At 37.9% G+C, this 20,959-nt stretch overlaps 1 long non-coding RNA gene across 3 annotated transcripts in view; it reads right to left on the reverse strand.

Annotated features, from left to right (window-relative positions):
• Window positions 1–787: 787 nt before the first annotated feature.
• LOC134294779 (uncharacterized) overlaps window positions 788–20,959 on the reverse strand; it is a 78,744-nt gene continuing 58,572 nt past the window's right edge. Inside the window, exons 3-4 of one of the 3 annotated variants that reach the window (XR_010001481.1) lie at window positions 18,565–18,666; window positions 788–1,209 (exon numbers count right to left, since the gene is read on the reverse strand). This is a non-coding gene — a long non-coding RNA (uncharacterized LOC134294779). Of the gene's footprint in view, window positions 1,213–4,753; window positions 5,545–18,564; window positions 18,667–20,959 lie in introns of those variants that run through there. The other 2 variants (XR_010001478.1, XR_010001477.1) reach the window with 2 other exon arrangements.

Consider the following 20,959-nt stretch of genomic DNA (forward strand, 5'->3'; position numbering starts at 1 on the left):
CATAGATGTGGGCGAAACGTCAGGAGAGAATGCTTCTGGAACATGGCCACACAGCCCGAAAGACATACAACAACCAAAATGTTTTTATTTACTTCATAAAGGTTTACCTCATCTGGATGCTTCATAGACATTATTGAAAAGTTGAACTCTATAGAACTGTTCTTCAGTTTTGGGCTGCAGGAACCTGTCCCTATAGTTTCCATCCTATTTCTACCTTAGATGTCAAAGTTTCTGCTTTAAAAAACCCTTACTTTGTTAAGGAATACCTGTACTGTGCTCACAGGACAGCAGTCTGGTTTAGCCTCTACCCTTCAGTGTCATCCCTTAATTTTCATCTTAATTTTCTTTAAAAATGCATTCTTGCTACATTTGTGAGCAGAACAAGGTCAGAACTATCATAGACCCTGAGATTTTACAGCCAAAAATTTAGGAATGATACCTTGAAATGTTATAGGAGGCAAACCTGAGAAATGTTACAAAGGGCAACATCTAGTTATGTCACTGTCAGTGACAGATTAATTGTTGCTCAGACCTGTACAAAACATGCCAGTCGAACAAAGAAAATTAAGGAGAATAGATAGACATTAAGTTTCAAGTGCTCTCACCCAGAGAGTCTTATTTTCCCCATGAATAAGAAGAACAAGTCCATAAGACTTGGTAACAATGTTGTGGTAGGACCAAATCTCCTCACCCTTGAAATCTGTTGTCTCGGCTTCAGTTGACTGGCCTACAATCGCAACAAAATGCACTCAAGTTGGAGATACAGGTCTTGACTTGTGGTATCAGCACAACATACACTTGGAACTCATTCATTCCTGATCAAAGCCTTTATTTTTAAACACGTTGCGATATTCAAATGAGTCCTGCTGCCTAAATAATTATGCCCTTCCCATAGGTGTAATTTCAGGCTGAAAGAATAGGTGTACAGAAAGGGGTAAAGCAGGAGAAGAAATGCTTTCCATTTGTCCAGTGTCTGTTGTCAAGTGACAAGCACATTTGTACACAACACACATGCACACACCCTGCTATTTAATAAACCCTTTAAACCACCTTAATGACCAGTTTCTTATACTAGGGAACTCATCAATATCTAGACAGGCATGGAAGCAGCTAGGAGGCGAGTCCGTTAATGAAATGTTAATGACTGAATTAGACCTGTAATAACCGAGGTAGGGTATACTGCTGTGAGTCCATTAGCATCAGCAGACCCTGCTGGGGAAAAGAAAATAAACAATGCACAATGGGAACTTTTTTGAAAAAAACTTGTTCACAAACATTTCATCTAACTTTATAAAACTGAATATATTGAAGTCACAGAACTAAACTTCTTTATAAAAAGAGATAAAACACAATAGTTGGTTTTCATATTTAATACTTAGAGTACTGGAATAGTGAAGCCTGTGTTACTCATTGGGACTTGCATTCAAACAGCTATCATTTCTCCTGATGTCACTGTGAGACAAGATGTAATCCCTCCCCTTACTAGGTGTATGAAAGTTTGCCAGTCTCATCTCCATTGGGTTAATTTTCAACAGCATTTCTATCCATTCTTATTTTCACAATACCGTAGAGTCTCACTTATCCAACATAAACGGGTTGGCAGAATGTTAGATAAGTGAAAATATTGGATAATAAGGAGGGATTAATGAAAAGTCTATTAAACATCAAATTATGTTATGATTTTAAAAATTAAGCACCAAAACATCACGTTTTACAACAAATTGACAGAAAAAGCAGTTCAATACACGGTAGTGTCATGTAGTAATTACTGTATTTATGAATTTAGCACCAAAACATTGCAATGTATTGAAAACATTGACTACAAAAAGATTGGCTACTAACAAATTGACTACAAATAAATAGAATTGCATAAAATGAACTCACAGTAATAACATTGTCAAAAATTAAATCCATAAAAAGTTCAGTCTTTGGTGCTTAGAGACACAGCTGTAGATCCAGGCGGGAAGCAGACTGCATTGGATAATCCAGAATGTTGGATAAGCAAATGTTGTATAAGTGAGACTCTACTGTATGTTGAGAGATTCCCCACCCCTTCCTGTTTGAAAATCATACAGTTTGCAGGTCTACCACCTAACCACTATAGGAATCCACCTGTTCTTATATACAGTAGAGTCTCACTTATCCAACACTCGTTTATTCAACGTTCTGGATTATCCAACGCATTTTTGTAGTCAATGTTTTCAATACATCATGATATTTTGGTGCTAAATTCGTAAATACAGTAATTACTACATAGCATTACTGCATATTGAACTACTTTTTCTGTCAAATTTGTTGTATAACATGATGTTTTGGTGCTTAATTTGTAAAATCATAACCTAATTTGATGTTTAAAAGGCTTTTCCTTAATGCCTCCTTATTATCCAACATATTTGCTTATCCAACATTCCGCTGGCCCGTTGATGTTGGATAAGTGAGAATCTACTGTACTTGCTTGTTTCCCCAAGTTGTTCTCCACTGGTGGGGATCTTTGTTGTTGCTCCACTGGCAGCAGTACTGGGGAAGGAAGGAAAGAAGTTTTGTCTTTGCATCTCTAACATCCAGCACTGTGTTGTAACAGTTCAGCAAACAAAGGACCACTGGATAGTGTAGTAGTTATCTCACTCCACCAACATGCATTTGGTACTTTATATTAGTAATTGATTTATCCAAACTTTATTTAAATCCAACTCATCCTAAAAGATAAATAAATAATTCAATGACATTGTGGAGGGGGAGATTTATGTCTAAACAATTTTCACTGGCAAACAGTGTTTGTATGTGTCAGTGATTGGGAAACAGGGGCAATAGAAAGGTTTCATTTCTTTTCATTGCCCAGAATTTAATCCAAATTGGAAGAACCTTTTGGATTTTAAGACTTGTTTTATGCATACTATTGCCACCATTGCCACCGCACCTTCATCTTCTAAGGCAGGGGTTCCCAACCTTTTTTTGGCCAGGGACTACTTGACCATCGACCACTTTGACCAGGAACCACTTTGACCAGGGACCATTGTCCAACATTAATACCAAAAGTGTTACAAATCAGTTTTTGGTCAACTTTAGATTCAGTTTGGTTATTTGGGGGTGCTGATTCAGAAAATTGCATTGGATAGAGCACATCAGCTCTAGTTTCTGATGCAGAGCATATGCCATCCAGTAGTCTCGCCCATAGAAAACTATATTTAATAATCCAGAGCTGATGTGGTCTATCCAATGCAATTTTCTGAATCAGCACCTCAAATAACCCCAGGAACAGGTCTAAAAACGAGGACACCCCTGCTTCCATGTGCTACATGGAACAGCTCTTCTCAGGGGGAGGGAAGAGGAAGAGAAGCAGCAGCCAGGAAGCTTGTTGTCATGCCTTTGGGGGTAGTCAGCCTCTCCCTTCCTGACATCCCTATTGCCTTGGCACTATAAGATGGTTTCGCGAGACCAGTCGCTCTTGTTGCAACAGTGTAGAAATGGCGAGTCTGCAGACCATATTTAAGTTCTTGGGGATCACTGGTGGTCCACGGACCACAGGTTGGGAACCACTGTTCTAAGGAGTACTTGAATACCATTTGGACCCATTATTATAATTTTTGATCCAGAATTGTCCAAATGTAATGTAAAATCGTGCTAGTAATGAGCACTCTTAATGTAAAGTTGTAAAATAATTTGATGTAGAAGTATAACTTGTTTTGGTGAGCAAGGCCTGTGCTAGTCTCACTGAAATAACAAAAACTGATTTTTAAGGAAGATGCATAAACACTGTATCTGTAGAAATATTGCAGTCTTCAATTAGTTAATTTCTCTAAATTGAACAAGTATTTTCATCCATTGTTTTTTACTGCATTGTAAAACTGTCTATTCTTCCCTTATTGAATTTTTATGCAATTTAATGATACATTTTACCTAATCTATTCATTTCTCCTTCAAATTAAAGCATGTTTCTAATTTTTAAAATAAAATTATGTGTATTTCATCTGTTCATATTTTTAAACATAAACATTAATTTTATTAATATTTTATATTTTATTTCCCTGAAGTACAAAATCCATAGAGAAGTACATTCTTGAGGTGAGATGTATTTCTTAACACAATCGGTGCTGGGAAATGGATGAAGGTTATTTTTGTCAATTTCAAATATGAAAAGATTTGTTTCTATTCTTACATGTGGTCTTGTTCATGAGCATATGCTTACCAAGTGGGGAAAAATCAAGCAAATAAGGAATTTTACTGTAGCTGCACGGGCAATTAAAATAGCCAACGTCTGCACCTCACACATTCAGAATATCTAACCCCCTGGTGAGAACTTCTCTATTACTGTAAAAAATAATAATCTTGCTATGTATTGAAATTGCCATTATAATAATACAGATTTTATTTGTATTTTATACTAAATCTATGTTTTAGTTCTTAAACAGTGGCAACAAATCTTGCCAAAAATTCACTGAAAGAGAAAGCAATTGAAAGAGAAAGGGGTTGAACCTAAAAAGTTTATTCATCAGTGCCTGAACTCATAAATAAAGAGTCAATAGTGTTTGAAAATTACTTTTCAAACACTTTTAACCACTGGGGTTGGGTTTCAAAACATGTGGATGTTCAAGTCCCATTATATATAGTGGCATACTAAAATGGTGTTCTTTATATAAAATGGCAAAATCAAGGGTTTGTTTTTTTTTTGGGGGGGGAGAATTGGTGTAGGGACATTATCAAGCCATGAATAGTCCAATCCATGGATGCAGATTCCATGGATATGCAGAACCAATGTATTAAATTTTAAATGAGGAAGGACACTGTTAAAAGTGAGGATCTATATATTTAAATATATTCAATCTGCTAACCAATCCACACTTTTGCTTCAGTTACCAAGGAACTGTTGAACAGACTAAAAGAGGTGACCAGGAAGAGTCAGGGACTTCACATGCTCCTTTTACACACTTCCATCTGCCTCTACATATCACCTTGAGCTCACTCTGTCCTTCATCCAGACCTAGCACAAAACTTCCACAATGTTTAGCATCAAGCCAAGACAAGATGGCTGCATTTTAATTCTAAGAATTGACAAGACAAAATAATACTATAACATTAATTCATAATTTAACTCAATGATAATTCTGAGAATGTCATCACACCTTCAATAATGCAATAATATAAGAACCTATTTGTGACAGAAGTGATTTCTAGGGACGTATGTTTGTATCATTTCCAACAGTCTTATAAGCAAATTCACCTTTTCTCCAGCCCCCATACTGTGCAGTGTTAACCTGGTAGACCTTAATTGTGTGAGTGATCTAGTGAATAATATTCACATTTTCCTTTTTTCAAAAAAAGGAGAGATTTTCCTGAAATGTGTACAAAATCTGTCATGCTCTCTACAAATTGCTTGTCAGCTGTGCTGTTTTCCTTCCTTTTGATGTTTTTTTTTTCAAGCTTGTTTCCCGAAGCCTTTGTCAGCTCTCTTATTGAAATTGCACTTGGTTATCAAAATTGGAAGTAACTCTTCCTGTATAGTACTCTTGACTGAAAAGTGAAATCAGGACCGTGAGATGAAATGGCCTGTGAAGATAAGGTTGAAGGTAAATTGCAATATAAGCAAAGGGAAGGGTTTGATTTGAGTCATGCTAATGGAGTATGCTCTTCTCTGCAATATGATATATCTGACACCTGTAAGAAAGATGACATAATTTGACAAAGGTTAGAAAAATTTGGAGCTCCTGAACAGGACATCATGGTGCTAGCCATCACAGGGCTCATGAAATCATTTCATCAGTTGCCTGGTTTCACTGAAACATTAGATGCCTGTAGAGATGAGTCCAAGAGCAGTAGCAGTTACTGTTTCATGGCTTAATTTTAGACCAGATTCTGGCTTTTGTAAATCCTTTAAGTCTGTGCTGAAATGTCTGCGTTATGCTCCTAGCATGTCCTTGAAAAACAGAGCCCTTTGTCCTTGGACTTAAGTTTCTCTTGAAGTTGATTCTTAGTGATTGTAATTTGAAGTTAGTCAGAAAATATCAGATGAAACACTTCCTCAGCAGAAAATCAAAATCAAAATTTTCTGCGGGACATGTTTATTATTATACATTCTCTGAAATATCTTTCACAGAATTGTCTGTACTGATCTCCAACAAAGATGTGCATAATTATAACCTCGATGGGACATGTTTCAACCCAAGTTGTGTCTCCCATGCCCCTGTCAGGCATGACTAGATTAGAAAACAAATATACCCAAAGCAACATTTGCACATGAACGACATCAAAAAAGATGTTTTCATTTGAAAGAAGGACCATTAGCATCAGGATAAGTTGAAAGCACTGCCAAAGACTGATGGGAGCTGGAGCATCCCTGGTGGTGTATGGATGCCCCTCCTTTTAAACATTGTTATGACAACTTTCAAAACTTTCCCATGAATAACTTTAAAAAAATCATACACATGCATGGCTACTGAAAAATGACAAAATGGCTGGTAACTATGTTTGCAAGTTAGCCCAAGTAGACCAGCTCTGTGTGTGTGACCAAGAGTGCATTTTAGCAACTATAGACATCTTCGCACGGCCCCTGGGACTGTGCTGTTTCACCAGCAAACACAAGTGCAAGGGAAGATGTGTGGGGTGCCCTATGGCATCCCACGCACTGTCCTTTGTTTGCACATCATATGGTGGGGATAGAACGAGGTGCGTTGGCACCCTGTCCTTGTCCCCATCTGGTGGGCAAAAAGGTGGCAACTTCTGTTGCCCTGCTGCCTTTCCCCCGATCATATGAGGAAAAGGAGAAGAAATTGCAGGTAACTCTGCTGGAGCTATCTGAAAAACACTCCCCCTCCACTTTGGGATGAATACGGGTGGGGCAAAGCCAGTGTCTGATGTTGCTTGGCAGGCCCCATTGACAAAGGGAAGAATGAGCCCAAAAAAATCCAGTGTGAAGAAGTGCTTAACCTAATAAACCAGCTGAACTTCTCCATGCACTGGTTGCCTGGTGTCTTCACTATTATAGTTATTGTGCATTGAGCTGCCTTGTCTTCTAAAACTGCCAAGAAGTTCCTATATGTATAAAAATGTGATGTTCAGCAGTAAACAAGAATTGGGAATGGTGTTTATAATGCAGTTTATAATCCATTTTAACTAACAGGCATTATACCAGTTTGTTTCCAGGGTGCTTTTAAAAACTTTAGTTATTTCTGGTAAAGTACAGCTGAGAATGGTAGATATCAAATATGTTTAATATAGCTTTTGGCCATGTTTTAAGACCAGTGTAAGAGACTTTAATAATGCTTTATAACAGGTTCATAGTTATGGTCTTGTTTCAGTCTCTAAGACCATCAAGTTAATGTGTTATATTTGTTCAGGTGGCTTGTTTGGATTCTGCAAAGTCAATGGTGGCTATTTTGATGTAACACAGGGGTGTATTCCAGCATTATACAGGGACATCTCAATTTCTCTCCCTCCTGAAGACCTCACTATGCACTCAAAAACCTGTTCTAAAGGCCACCCTATTAAAAACAGGCCACCACTAAACAGGCCACCACATCTAAAGGCCACCACTATTTAAAAACACAGTTATATTTCATCTATGATTTTATGTTGAGACTGCATCTTAAAGTTTAGGGCTATAGTGCAATAATTGTATTTTGTATTATACTAATTTTTTTAAAGAAATATCATGGGCTCGTCATTTCGGCATAAACAATTTTGAACTATTTCATATGAGCTACAATTTGTGCATAAATAAATAAATAAAACACTTGCATTCTTGCAGTTTACATTGCATGACTAAATACTAAAGAAAATGGTCTATATTAGACGAAAAATAGTTTGAACCTTGTAATACAAGGAGTTTTGAAGATACACATCTTTGCTGACTCATTAAACAATGGGAAATATAGGTGTGTGTATATGTGTGTTATATATGTTGGTGGACGCTCAGGGGAATGCTTTTGGAAAGAGACAATAATTTGTCCCTGTTGGAAATTCCCTCTGATGCAGCTATGCATCATTATGTCTGACGAACCCTAGAAACCTTGGAAAGACAAAATATGTATAAGTTGGTTGTTAAGCATATGCGATATGTTTTGCCTTGTCACTGGGCAACAGAACGTGTTTTGAAACTGAGCTCACATGCTGCCAAAATTTTAACTTTCTGAAAAGTTAAGGTGAGTTATTGTTATTGTTGTTCAAAATTTGTAGAATATTCTTAAATAAACAGGGGAGAAAAACATTCAATTTTAATGTGAAACAACCACATTTGCATTGCCTGAACTAATGTTTGAGTGGAAATATAAGTATGATTTGATTTTTTTTACTTCTCTAGTTTTTTTGTCAATTAGTTATCCAGCTCCCTAGCTCAAATGTGCAAAAATGCAAATATATGAGGAATTTGCAAACATAAATAGATTCTTTAGTGGGGGGAAGCATACAAAAATACCTATTAGGATTTTGAAACTACTGCATAACATCATGCATAATTCTATAAATTTTAATCAAAACACAACTTAAGGCTTATCTGAGTAGAGTGATAAAAGGTGATAACTTACTTCATCCCAGATGAACCTAATAGAAACACTGGCCCCTGCTAGTCTTTCCACCACAGTGTCACTTCTGGCCTTTTTGAATGCCTGGTTGAAAGAATGACAGTTTCAGCTATTAGGGACCACTGGCTCCCTGGAGATCTCTCCTTGAAATGGATCCATGATTTCTGAGCCCTATCTAGACCTGGCTGTCTCCTCTACACATTGAACATCCACTATTTATTGTACATGATTCCCTTCTCATTCATCCAGCCTTTGGGGTGAGCATAAACAGTTATGCCTGCTGGACCCCTCCAAAATGGGGTCTATAATTGAATCTGGAATCTCAACTGCCCAGATGTCTACTGCCTCCTTCCCTAAACTACGGCTACCTCTGTTTTCTAAACTCTGCTAACTATACCTGGAAGTTCTTGTACCTGGAGCCAGTTACCTGGAGCCAGGAGATATAGTCCTGATCTTTCCACTCATAACACTCTTTGTGGGGAGATTAACACTTGAATAAGTTTCAAGAGTATTTGGGTTGCTCAAGATCCTGTCTGTACACAAAGATCAAGATTATCCACTTTGATATTGCTTTTCTTAAAACAGGATATCCTATCATAAAAATGTAATCATCTGGCTTCACAAGTACAAATAGCAAAAAATAAATAAAAATAAAAATCTGGATATTGATGTTTAGACTTGCAGGAATGAAAAAGTCCACCCCAAAAATTGGGATCCAACTTCAAAATGGTAGATGAGAGCTAGGTTCAAATCCTTATGAAAATCCCAGTCCTATCATGAAGCTTATGAAATATCGTTACTCAGCCTTACAGCTCTCTAAGCACTATTATGAAGCTAAAATATGATTAACACCATCCTGTGCTCCTTGGAGGGAGGTTGGGATGAGAAATGGGACAAATATCTATTAAGCAGTCTCCTCATCTGCTAAGTAGCAATACTTTCCTCCTCCAAGATCACCCGGAATATGGTCTACAATGTGCATCCTAGCCTCCTTATCAGTACATATTTGTCCTCTCTTCCTCTTTTTGTCTCTTCAGCTTGCAGTCGTGTCAATGAGGATACGAGACAGTGCTTATGCGATCACAGTTCATTACCATGATGAAGGTGATTGGGATTTGCACGAACAATGGACTGTGACATCACTGAATGAATCAGGCAGGCAAGGGGAGGCAACCGATTATAAATGACAAAGCTCCTGTAATGACACAGGGGGACTGGGAGCGAACAGTCCCCTTAACATCATCTTTGGTAGCTGAAAAAATTACACCCAGAAAATAAAGATGGATGGTTTCAGTATGATTCATGCACAATTTCAGTGATGCCGTATTAGTAGCAGTGACATTGGAAGGAACACAAATGCTCAAAATGAGTGGTTGTCACTGGATGTGCTCTCCATGAAATGGACATGTACTCAACAGTGTCAAGGAATGGAAGATTGCACAGGGAGAAGAAGTAGCATTCCCACTCTTTTTATTGTGTTAATGATAAAATAAATGTTTGGTTTTTTAATAAATCCCTTTGAAAAAGCACGCTCCATATCTTTTTTGTCATAAAGGGAAAGAACAGATTTTTAAATGCGAAGACAATGGCAAGCCTCTTTGCTGAAAGATGTGGCACTTAGTAATAATGCAGTACATTTTGGGAAGATCTGTATTTTTTCAAAGACAAACATCAAATAGAAGAGAAAAGGTTATGTCACCTTCACCCTCTCAGTACTGTCATTTATATGCTATCAGCTCATTAAATTCACATTAGGATACTCTATGGGACTTTAGGAGCTATTAGTGCATCTAAAATGGCATAACAAAATCTCAGTTCACTTTAAGGGAGATGGCATTGCGACATTTTGTATTTCATCACTGAGTTATTATAGTCTCGGATGCATTCTGCTGTGATGGTAATGGAAGGAGGAATTCTAGAGAGGAAAGCTGTCCATTTGTTTATCCCAAGGGAGAGAGAGAGAGAGAGAGAGAGAGAGAGAGAGAGGCCGAAGTTTGATTTAAACAGAAAAGGGAGAAAACTGAAGTGAAAGTAGAGCATTAACAATTTAACCTGCATAGAAATCTTGATGGGAGCAAAATAATAAATGCCTTTATAAGATTATTTTTTAAAGAAAGAAAGTAATAAACAGGTAGCAGGAGATAGATTGTGTGGATGGCAGATTTGCTGAATGAAGCGAATTAATGAATGAATATATTTACCCAGGGCTTGTTGATAGAGGCTTTGCAAATTTACTCCATAGTAAGTTTCATGAAATTTGGCGATACATTTTCGCAGAATTGTGTGGATAGATATTGCAACCTTGATTCTTACAATCAGATTCTCCTTGAAATCCATGATCATCTTTGTTTGCTTCAACTCTGACTTATGCCAGCCCTGTCTATGGGTTTTCCTGGCAAGATTTATTCAGAGATAGTTTGCTGTTCATAGAATCATAGAGTTGGAAGAGACCTCATGGGCCATCCAGCCCAACTCTCTGCCAAGAAGCAGGAAAATCACATTCAAAGCACCCCCAACAGATGGCCATCCAGCCTCTGCATAAACACTTCCAAAGAAGGAGCCTCCATCACACTCTGTGGCAGAGAGTTCCACTGCTGAACAGCTCTCACAGTTAGGAAGTTCTTCCTAATGTTCAGGTGGAATCTCCTTTCCTGTAGCTTAAAACCATTGTTCTGCATCCTAGTCTCTAGGGCAGCAGAAAACAAGTTTGCTCCCTCCTTCCTATGACTTCCCCTCACATATTTATGCAAAGCCCTCATCATTTCTCCTCTCAGCCTCCTCTTTTGCAGGCTAAACATGCCCAACTCTTTAAGCCGCTTCTCATAGGGCTTGTTCTCCAGATCCTTGATCATTTTAGTCACCCTCTTCTGGACACTTTCCAGCTTGTCAACATCTCCCTTCAATTGCGGTGCCCAGAATTGGACATAGTATTCCAGACGTGGTCTGACCAAGGCAGAATAGAGGAGTAGCGTGACTTCCCTGGATCTAGAAACTAGACTCCTATTTATGCAGGCCAGAATTCCATTGGCTTTTTTTTGCTGTCACATCACATTGTTGGCTCATGTTTAACTTGTTGTCCACGAGGACTGTTGTCTTACTCTTAGGCTCAGAGTATTCATTGGGTTTCTGTGACTGAGCAGGGTTCTTGTCCTAGTCTAACAATAAAATAAATCAGTACTCCGCACTGGCTCTTTCCGTCAAATCAGAATGGTCTATCATGTGTTCAGTTTTCCTTTTCTTACATACTCCAGTTGTTCTTGTTTCCAAAGTACAATTCTTACTTATTTAGTATCTGTACATGATAAATTGATCTAGTGTGGTGTAGTGGTTTGAGTGATGGACTACAAATCTAGAGACCAGGGTTCTATTCCCAGATCAGATATGGAAATCCATTGGCTGATCATGAGCATGTCACAATTTCTTAGAGGAAGGGAATAGCAAGCTCCATCTGAACAAACAAACAAACAAAAAAGCCTTAGGGGAGCTGTAATTTGAAAATGGCTTAAAAGCAAACAACAACAACAACAACAACAACAACAACAACAACAACAACAATGTCTCCACAGGCTTAATAACATCACTAAGAAAATATCAGAACAATACCTGCAGACCCAGTCCTGCTTCCAGCAGCTATATCTCCCATAACAATATCCAAAAACAACGTGTCATGTTTAGAAGGAAATTGTGATGATTTCTCCTCAGTGCTAGTTTTGAAAGGTAATTATATTTTGCTTCAGAAGGACAAAGTTGCTCAATAAATTGCTTTATGCTTTTATCAAAAGAATGTTAAGGATTTTTCAAATGTTTGATTTGTTTCTTTCAGAAGGGAAAATTTTTTAGGGTTAATGAAGACTCTGATTCAGATAATCACATTGGATAGACTGTATCAGCTCTAGTTTCTTAGATATGGTTATCATGATTTTCTATGGGTAAGCAGATGAAGACTGGTAGATGGCGTAACAACAACACGATAAGAGGATTTAAAGATAGAACTGAAAAGGCTCTGGCACAAGCCAGTAAAGATGCCCCCAGTGGTGATTGGCACACTGGGTGCAGTGCCTAAAAACCTTGGCCTGCAATAAACAATCGGTGCTGACAAAATTACCATCTGTCAGTTACAAAAGGCCACCCTACTAGGACCTGTGCACATTATTCGCCGATACATCACACAGTCCTAGACACTTGAAAAGTATCCAACATGTGATTGAATACAAAAGCTAGCATAGTAATCTTGTTTGCTGTGTACTAATCTTGTTGTGTATCAAATAATAATAATAACAAGAATACTTTACTGTATTTATATTCCGCCCTTTTCCCCAAGGGGACTCAGAACGGATTATAGAATATAAACAGACACAGGCAAACGTTCAATGCCTTGTTACAATGAAATACAATGAAACACAAATACACAAAGACAAAGGCTTCTCCTTTCACCTCCGGCTCTGGAGGTGGTGCTCATCTCTGGCTTTGGGGGAGGTACTCATCTCCTTTTCCAAGCCGAGGAGCCTGCATTGTCCGTAGACACCTCCTGGTCATGTGGCCGTCATGCTTATGTGGAGCATCTTTTTACCTTTCCCACTGAGGCAGTACCTATTGATCTACTCATATTTACATGTTTTCAAACTGCTGGGTTGAGAGGAACTAGGGCTAACAGCAGGAGCTCACCCATCCCACAGATTCGAACCACCAACCTTTAGGTGGCGCAGGCTGGTGAGCAGCCAGTTGCAATAAATCACTCTGACCAAGAGGTCATGAGTTTGAGGCCAGCCCGTGGCGGGGTGAGCACCTGACAATTAAAAATAAAAAATAGCCCCTGCTCGTTGCTGACCTAGCAACCTGAAAGATAGTTGCATCTATCAAGTAGGAAATTAAGGTATCACTTATAAAGTGGGGAGGCTAATTTAACTAATTTACGACTCCATAAAAAAAATCATCCAGCCGCCATTGGAATGAGGAAGTGCCGTCGCAGTGGATGATGAAGCAGCTGCTCCCCCTGTAGCCGGAATCGAACATCCCCTCAGGAGAAGGTTAAATTGCCTCTGCATCTGTCTCTGTCTTTGTTCTATGTGTATATGGCATTGAATGTTTGCCTTATATGTATATACAATGTGATCCGCCCTGAGTCCCCTTTGGGGTGAAAAAGGCGGAATATAAATACTGTAAATAAATACATTTCAGCAGCACAAGGGTTTAACCCATTGCGCCACTGTGGCCCCTAATGTTCTGTATCTCAAAATCTAGAGTTTATAGGGGGAAATGAGTGCCATTTTTGGAATCAGCCCTTCAGATATACCAAGAAACAAGTCTAACTTTTGAGATACCAAAATGTATGATGGTTGGCCAGTGTAATGCTTGGCAAGGAAGAAGGAAGTGGGAAAGACTGCATTACAGATGGAAAGACTCAAGGAAGCAACAACCCTGCATCTGGAAGACCTGAGCAGGGCTGATGATCACAAAGTGACCTGGAGACTCTCATTCATAGGATCACCAAAAATCAAAGTTGACTTGACAGTAGTTAATAAAAACTACCTTACTTTGGTAGGAAACTGTCCTGTCCCATATTTCGTGATACTGATTTTAACTGATTAAGAATGCTATAGAAAAATATGTAACTGGTAATACAGTGGCTTATAATCCAACATATGTGGATTATGCTGTGGTATCTTCCTTCATCTGCCAGTGCAGGGAGGAAAATACTGCCTGCCACTCAATTCTATGGAACTGCCACTTGAAAGCATCTACAGTTCTACTTGAAGAGACAAATAAATGAATGCCTGTGTGGCGATGAGCAAGCATTTAACACATGGTTGTTTGATTTTATTCCTTCCCTGTCATCTTTCAAGGAATTAAGTTCTATAACTAGTTTATAATCTGTGCATTATCTTACACATCTGCCAGGTGGAAATAAAGCAAGCGTCAACATCCTTACTGTTCACTGGGGACAGAGATTTTACAATGAAAACATGAGGTAACCTTTTTCTTTGCCTGCCAAGAGATTCAGTAAACCTGGTATTTAATAAAAGTCATGGATATCTAATTTATATTTCTCTCTCTCTCTTTAGTCCACTATGACTAATTTGTATTATCTCTTCTCTGTAAATCTCTCATGAGGAAGTTTTTTTTTTCCTTTGTAGAGTTTCAGCTAATCATACATGTATCTTCATTTTTCTGAAGACACTGCTAACATTGAACCTGTTATATTCACATGGTAAAACACTTGCATTCGACCATGTCCTATGAATTCATTTCTCTGTTCTTGGGACAAGGAATTTAATTTGCTGCTACCCCAATTTTGGTATATCCTTTGACATAGCAGATACACATTTGCTACTAACCGTTTCCTCCCATGCTACTCCTGTTCAGTTATTACATACAACAAACTGAAGTAAATACTGCATCAGTTCCATGGTTTGGTATTTCAGTAGAATATGTTGTGTCAAGAAAAATCACTGTGAAAAGCTTAGTCCAGAAATTGTTTTTACAGCTGCTATAAAGCCTCATGGTTCTGTGAAGGGCTCGCTGTTACCTACACTACTCTTGAAAGCTGCTTGACTCAAAGTGGCAAATGGGTCTGTCTCCATCTACTTGAAGAACATACAGCCAATGCTTTATGCTGTCCCACGGTTTCAAGCTCATTTGTATGGGTTGGGGATTCAGTATCAAACACATAGTTTGAATTAATCAACATCCATGCTAAGCTCTGAAAGTTGTAGAAATAAACTTTTACAAGCTCTGTTCTTTTATAAACAAACCTATGTACTAGTGTCATCGAAACCAGAACAAGACATGTTTTCAACATAGGAACTCTGCATTACCAGTTCCTATGGTGACACATTATCAGTGGAAGAAGGTAGCATGTTGTTTCACAGTTTTATTATAGTATTATATTGCATTACTATGGTTTTAATTTGTCTGTTTTATCTGCTTGAAAATGTTGTCTTTATATGTATTTAGTTCTGTTTATTATTTGTTCTTTGGGCTTGACCCCAAATTAGCCACCCTGAGTCCCTGCAGGGAGATGGAGGCGGGATAGGAAAATAAAGTATTATTATTATTATTTTATTATGACACAGCAAACAAGATAGATATGCTGGATTTCGTATCACAAAATCACAAGTCGAACACTTCCCAAGTGTCTAGGACTGTGTGATGTATTTTCGAATGCTGCGTTCAGATCCTAGTAGGGTGGCCTTTTGCAGTTGGCAAATCGTAATTTTGTCAATGTCTATTATTATTATTTTATTATGACACAGCAAACAAAATAGATATGCTGGATTTCGTATCACAAAATCACAAGTCGAACACTTCCCAAGGGTCTAGGACTGTGTGATGTATTTTTGGATGATGCGTGCAGATCCCAGTAGGGTGGCCTTTTGCAGTTGGCAGATTGTGATTTTGTCACAATTATTATTATTATTATTATTATTATTATTATTATTATTATTATTAGATTGAAGTATTATCTTCTAAGAAGTCCAGAGTAGAAGTCACTTTGAAGCTGGCTCTCCTACACACATTCAGGAAGTTTACAAAATAATTTCCTGAATCTGCAGGTGTTAGGGAGCTTTTTCTGCTATAGGCAAATACAGTAGTTGTGTGTGACTTTGATGAACATTAGAAGTATAAAGGAGACCGCAGGGACCTTCTTATGGTGTTCAAGCATGTAAGACAGTGGTTCCCAACCTTTTTTTTTTTTGACTGGGACCCACTTGACCAGGGACCACTTTGACCAGGGACCACTCTCCAACATTAGTACCAAAAGGGTTACAACTCAATTTTTGGTCAACTTTAGATTTGGTTTGGTTATTTGGGGTACTGATTCAGAAAATTGCATTGGATAGACCATGTCAGCTCTAGTTTTTGATATAGAACATATGCCATCCAGTAGTCACCACCTGGTCTCCCACAGAAAACCATATTTAATAATCTAGAGCTGATGTGGTCTATCCAATGCAATGGTCTCTGCGCAAAGGAATGGAACTAAAATTGATAAAATTAAATTACAAGGAAGAAGATTCACAGACCAAATTTTCGTTCTCCTGGCCCACTGCTGGGACGCATCCCACAGGTTGAGAACCACTGCTGTAAGAGCTAATGTATATCAGTCTATTAAAAATGTGCAGTTAGTCATCGCTTTCACCAGTTTTCAGTCCAGATCAACTTTAATAGTGACAACAGCAGCATCAATTTAGAGGCAATCCACACTCCAGTATTATGGCCATTTGACACCACTTTAATTGTTATAGCTCCATCCTATTAGAGCATCCTATAGGAGCCCTGGTGGCAAAGTGCGTTAAAGCACTGAGCTGGAGACTGAAAGGTCCCAGCTTCAAACCCCGGGAGTGGTGTGAGCGGCCGCTGTTAGCTCCAGCTCCTGCCAACCTAGCAGTTCGAAAATATGCCAATGTGAGTAGATCAATAGGTACCGCTCCAGCGGGAAGGTAATGGCACTCCATGCAGTCATGCCGGCCACATGACCTTGGAGGTGTCTACGGACAACGCCGGCTCTTCGGCTTAGAAATGGAGATGAGCACCAACCCCCAGAGTCAGACATGACTGGACTTAACGTCAGGGGAAAACTTTACCTTTACCTTTTAGCTCCATCCTATGAAATTCTGGAGTTTGTAATTCACTGTGACACTAGAGTTATGCCACAGAGAAAGGTAACAATCTAAACAAAATACAAATCCCAGGGTTCCATAGCATTGAGCATGGCACTTAATGTGGCCTCAAACCGCTATGATTTTGCAGTGTGGATACAGCTTTGGCTGAAGAAAATGAAGTGGCCCACTTTGCTAGATTCTAAGATTTTAAAATAAAATAAAAGCAAAGAAATAGTAAATGATTTATAGAAAGGAGAAAGAGAGAGGAAGAAGAGGGCAGGTGGGAATTTGGAAGAGGTCCTTTTTTGACCACAGTAGTAGTAATAATAATAATAATAATAATAATAATAATAATAATAATAATAACAACTTTATTTTTATACCCTGCCACCATCTCCCCGCAGGGACTCAGGGCGGCTAATATGGGGCCAAGCCCAAATTTCCACATTAAACAAGATAAAATACAAATCACAACAAAACAAACATCATTGACATTTAACACAAATTAAACCACCATTTTAAACAATAATATAATAGCAAATAAAACTGCCAAGTAAAACAATATTGCAGTTAAAATAGTAGAAGTTCTCTTGCTAGTTATTGGATAGAGGAGCTATTGTTTTTTAAGAAGTAACTTTCCAATCTCCTAAGAAATCTGATTGTTAGTATGTCAGTAAAAGAGTTTTTTTTAAAAAAAAAAAATCACATCTTTTTTAATTAGCTTAACTGGGAGTCCAATCAGAAATAAGGAGATACGGTTTTATTATGAGATAGACTCAACAGGAAATGGGAGTGATGGCAGCATGAGTAAATTGACTGAAGGAATTACTATATAGAGGAGAAAACTCATATATGCAACATATATTCCATGAGCAACGATAGTTTGGGTTAAATAGGAAATAGAAATGATAACAAAAACCTGATCTTAGAAGACTGTGATATGCCTTCAGGGCAGGATCAGGAAATGTTTATAGAGATAAGGAAAGCCTAGAACACTGGCTGTAGGGAATTTCAATTATCTGTATAGAAAAACTGAGGAAGAACTACTTCTTTCTTGAAAACAGCTCCACAGCAGTAATATTATTCTACACAGGATGTTGACATACTAGCAAGATTAGAGACTTTGTCTCAGAGATCATGATATAATTAGAAAAAAAAAACCAAAATTGTTCCATTAAACATAACAAGATGTGGAAAACACTGACACAATAGAGGTTTTCCTTGAATATCCTCCTTTATAAAAGAGGAATCTGTTTGAAACAGAAGGTAACTGAGATTTCGCAGCTTTGCAATAAATGTCACTCTGTTTTTGTGCCTTCTAGCATTCTGGCCACCTTCATTCATTTTTGCAATTATGCTTCATCGACCTTGTCAAAATAAATAAAAATTTTCAGTGGCTTACTAACTCTAAAACATCCCTCCATAAATGTACAATGACAGATACTCACCTTGGAATGACTGCGTTGTTAACATGGTAGAGCTTCATCAATATGGTGCCTTATCAATTGCTACCATCTTCTATTAGGACTAGAGAAAATATTTAAAATTACCTGAAAGAAATGGTCAAAAACATGTTTCTTTAGTGTTGGAAAACCCTAAGAATCATGGACTGATAAGAAACTTTTCAAAATGTGCCTTAATGTGCACAAACATCACACATTTTTAGTTATGCTATGAAAGTAGCATTATAGGTGCTGCTGAGGTTAATATTTAACTAATATCCTAATGTTTTTTGGGCTCAAAGAACATGTGACGTTTGTAGAGACTATACCCCCAACTAATAAAAAATGTTATTGGCTGTTTTTATTTACTTTTTTCAAGATTTATTTATTGTGTCAGTAGCGAACTGAGGGTACATGTTGTAATGTATTTGACAACACAAAGTTTTAAAAAACTTGACATTATACTAAATGTCTTTTGACCAGTAGCTGGCCACTTGGAGTGCCTTTGGTGTTGCTGTAAGAAGGTCCTCCATTGTGCATGTGGCAGGGCTCAGATTACATTGGAACAGGTAGTCTGTGGTTTGCTCTTCTCCACATTTGCATGTCGTGGACTGAACTTTGTAGCCCCATTTCTTAAGGTTGGCTCTGCATCTCGTGGTGCCTGAGTGCAGTCTGTTCAGCACCTTTCAAGTCCCCTACTCTTCTGTGTGCCTAGGAGGGAGTCTCTTATCTGGCGTCAGCCACTGATTGAGGTTCCGGATTTTAGCCTGCCACTTCTGGACTCTTGCTTACTGAGGTGTTCCTGCGAGTATCTCTGTAGATCTTAGAAAACTATTTCTTGATTTAAGGCATTGGTGTGTTGGCTGATATCCAAACAGAGGATGAGCCAGAGATGACAATGCCTTGGTCCTTTAATTGCTGGCAGCTTCTTCTCGGCAGGATAAAGAGGGATATAAATAAATTGAAGGAGAAAATTGTACAGATCTTGAGTTATTTGCAACAGTAAAACACTTGCAAAAATTGCTCATCATTTCCTTCATGAATTAAATTAGTGAATTATTACATCCATAGTATTCACTATGGATAGTAGTTAGACATGCCAAATATCTACCAATTTTTAAAAAAAATAAGAATTAAAGACCAAGTTTTATGCTTATTTATTTTAGTGAGCCGAATAAACTCCCTTTTGACAACAGCTGATGTCTCACCCATGGCTTGTATTGTTTTGTTGAGCTCTACAATTTGGGCAATGCTGAAAATCCTATAACTGTAATATCATGTGCCCAGGGACTCCCTACCTGAAGTTATGGCTACTTATAGTACCAGACGCCAAGAAATCATCCAGAACTACAAGTAATCTCTAGATTCTGGATTGCTGTGAGTTTTCTGGGCTGTATGACCGTGTTCCAGAATCAATCTTTCCTGGTGTTGTTTCTGGAACATGATCATACAGCCCAGAAAACTCACAGTAACCCAGTGATTCTGGCCATGAAAGCCTTCAACAGCACAATCTCTAGATATATTATGTGATGGTCACCTACCATCAAAAATCAAAATCTCAGGTCAACATTTGGTTGTTTTGCACAGAAGAATCCTTTTCTTTTCCCAGACCTTTTAAATAAATAAATCTATATATTTTTATTTTATATATTTTTGTTTTTTACAAAAAAAATAATTGGATGGGTCCAAATAAAATACTGTAAACTCAAAAAAAGAAATAATTTTTTTTTCTTTGCAAGAAACCGCTCTTTTGCCAATTTTACACAAAGGAAATCCCCAATTACTTTCAGTGTAGGGAACAACATTTTCCAGTGCATGAAATAATATTTCAGCATGGAAATAGTATTTCATGTACAAAAAATACAGTGTCCTGAACAAAAATGATGCCTTTTGTGTGGAAAGTGAAAGCAATATAATGTGTATAACCGTGATTCTTCTTGTCAGGATTTTTTTTACAATGTTAAAAAAAGTTTATTGGGCCATTTTCTGAATTTTTTTTTCTGTCCTTAATGATTTATTATCAGGTTGGTTCTAAAGGCTACAATGAATATTCTCTTAGCAATTATACTTTCACCGTAATTTATTTTTCTCCTTGTCCATGGAGAGGCACATCACAAGGAAAATATTTCTTCAGCAACAGGACTGTAAAGTATGAAGCAAGACTGATTGGCCAGAAGGAATAACCATTTTAGAAAACTTCCTATGTCATTAACTCGGCTCAAGTCCACAAACAATCTCCTTCACATTGAGCCAGTAAACTATGGAGCATCCTCATACAATTAAAGGTGATTCTCTTTCAGCACCGCTTGTTTGACGTTTACCTTTTCACTTGGAGAATCATAACAACTTCCTAAGAGTTCAACCAGCAAACTGATACCTGGAAATACCTAATTCTTGGATT

Source organism: Anolis carolinensis, chromosome 1 (genome assembly GCF_035594765.1).
Source record: "Anolis carolinensis isolate JA03-04 chromosome 1, rAnoCar3.1.pri, whole genome shotgun sequence".
NCBI classification, from domain to species: domain Eukaryota; kingdom Metazoa; phylum Chordata; class Lepidosauria; order Squamata; family Dactyloidae; genus Anolis; species Anolis carolinensis.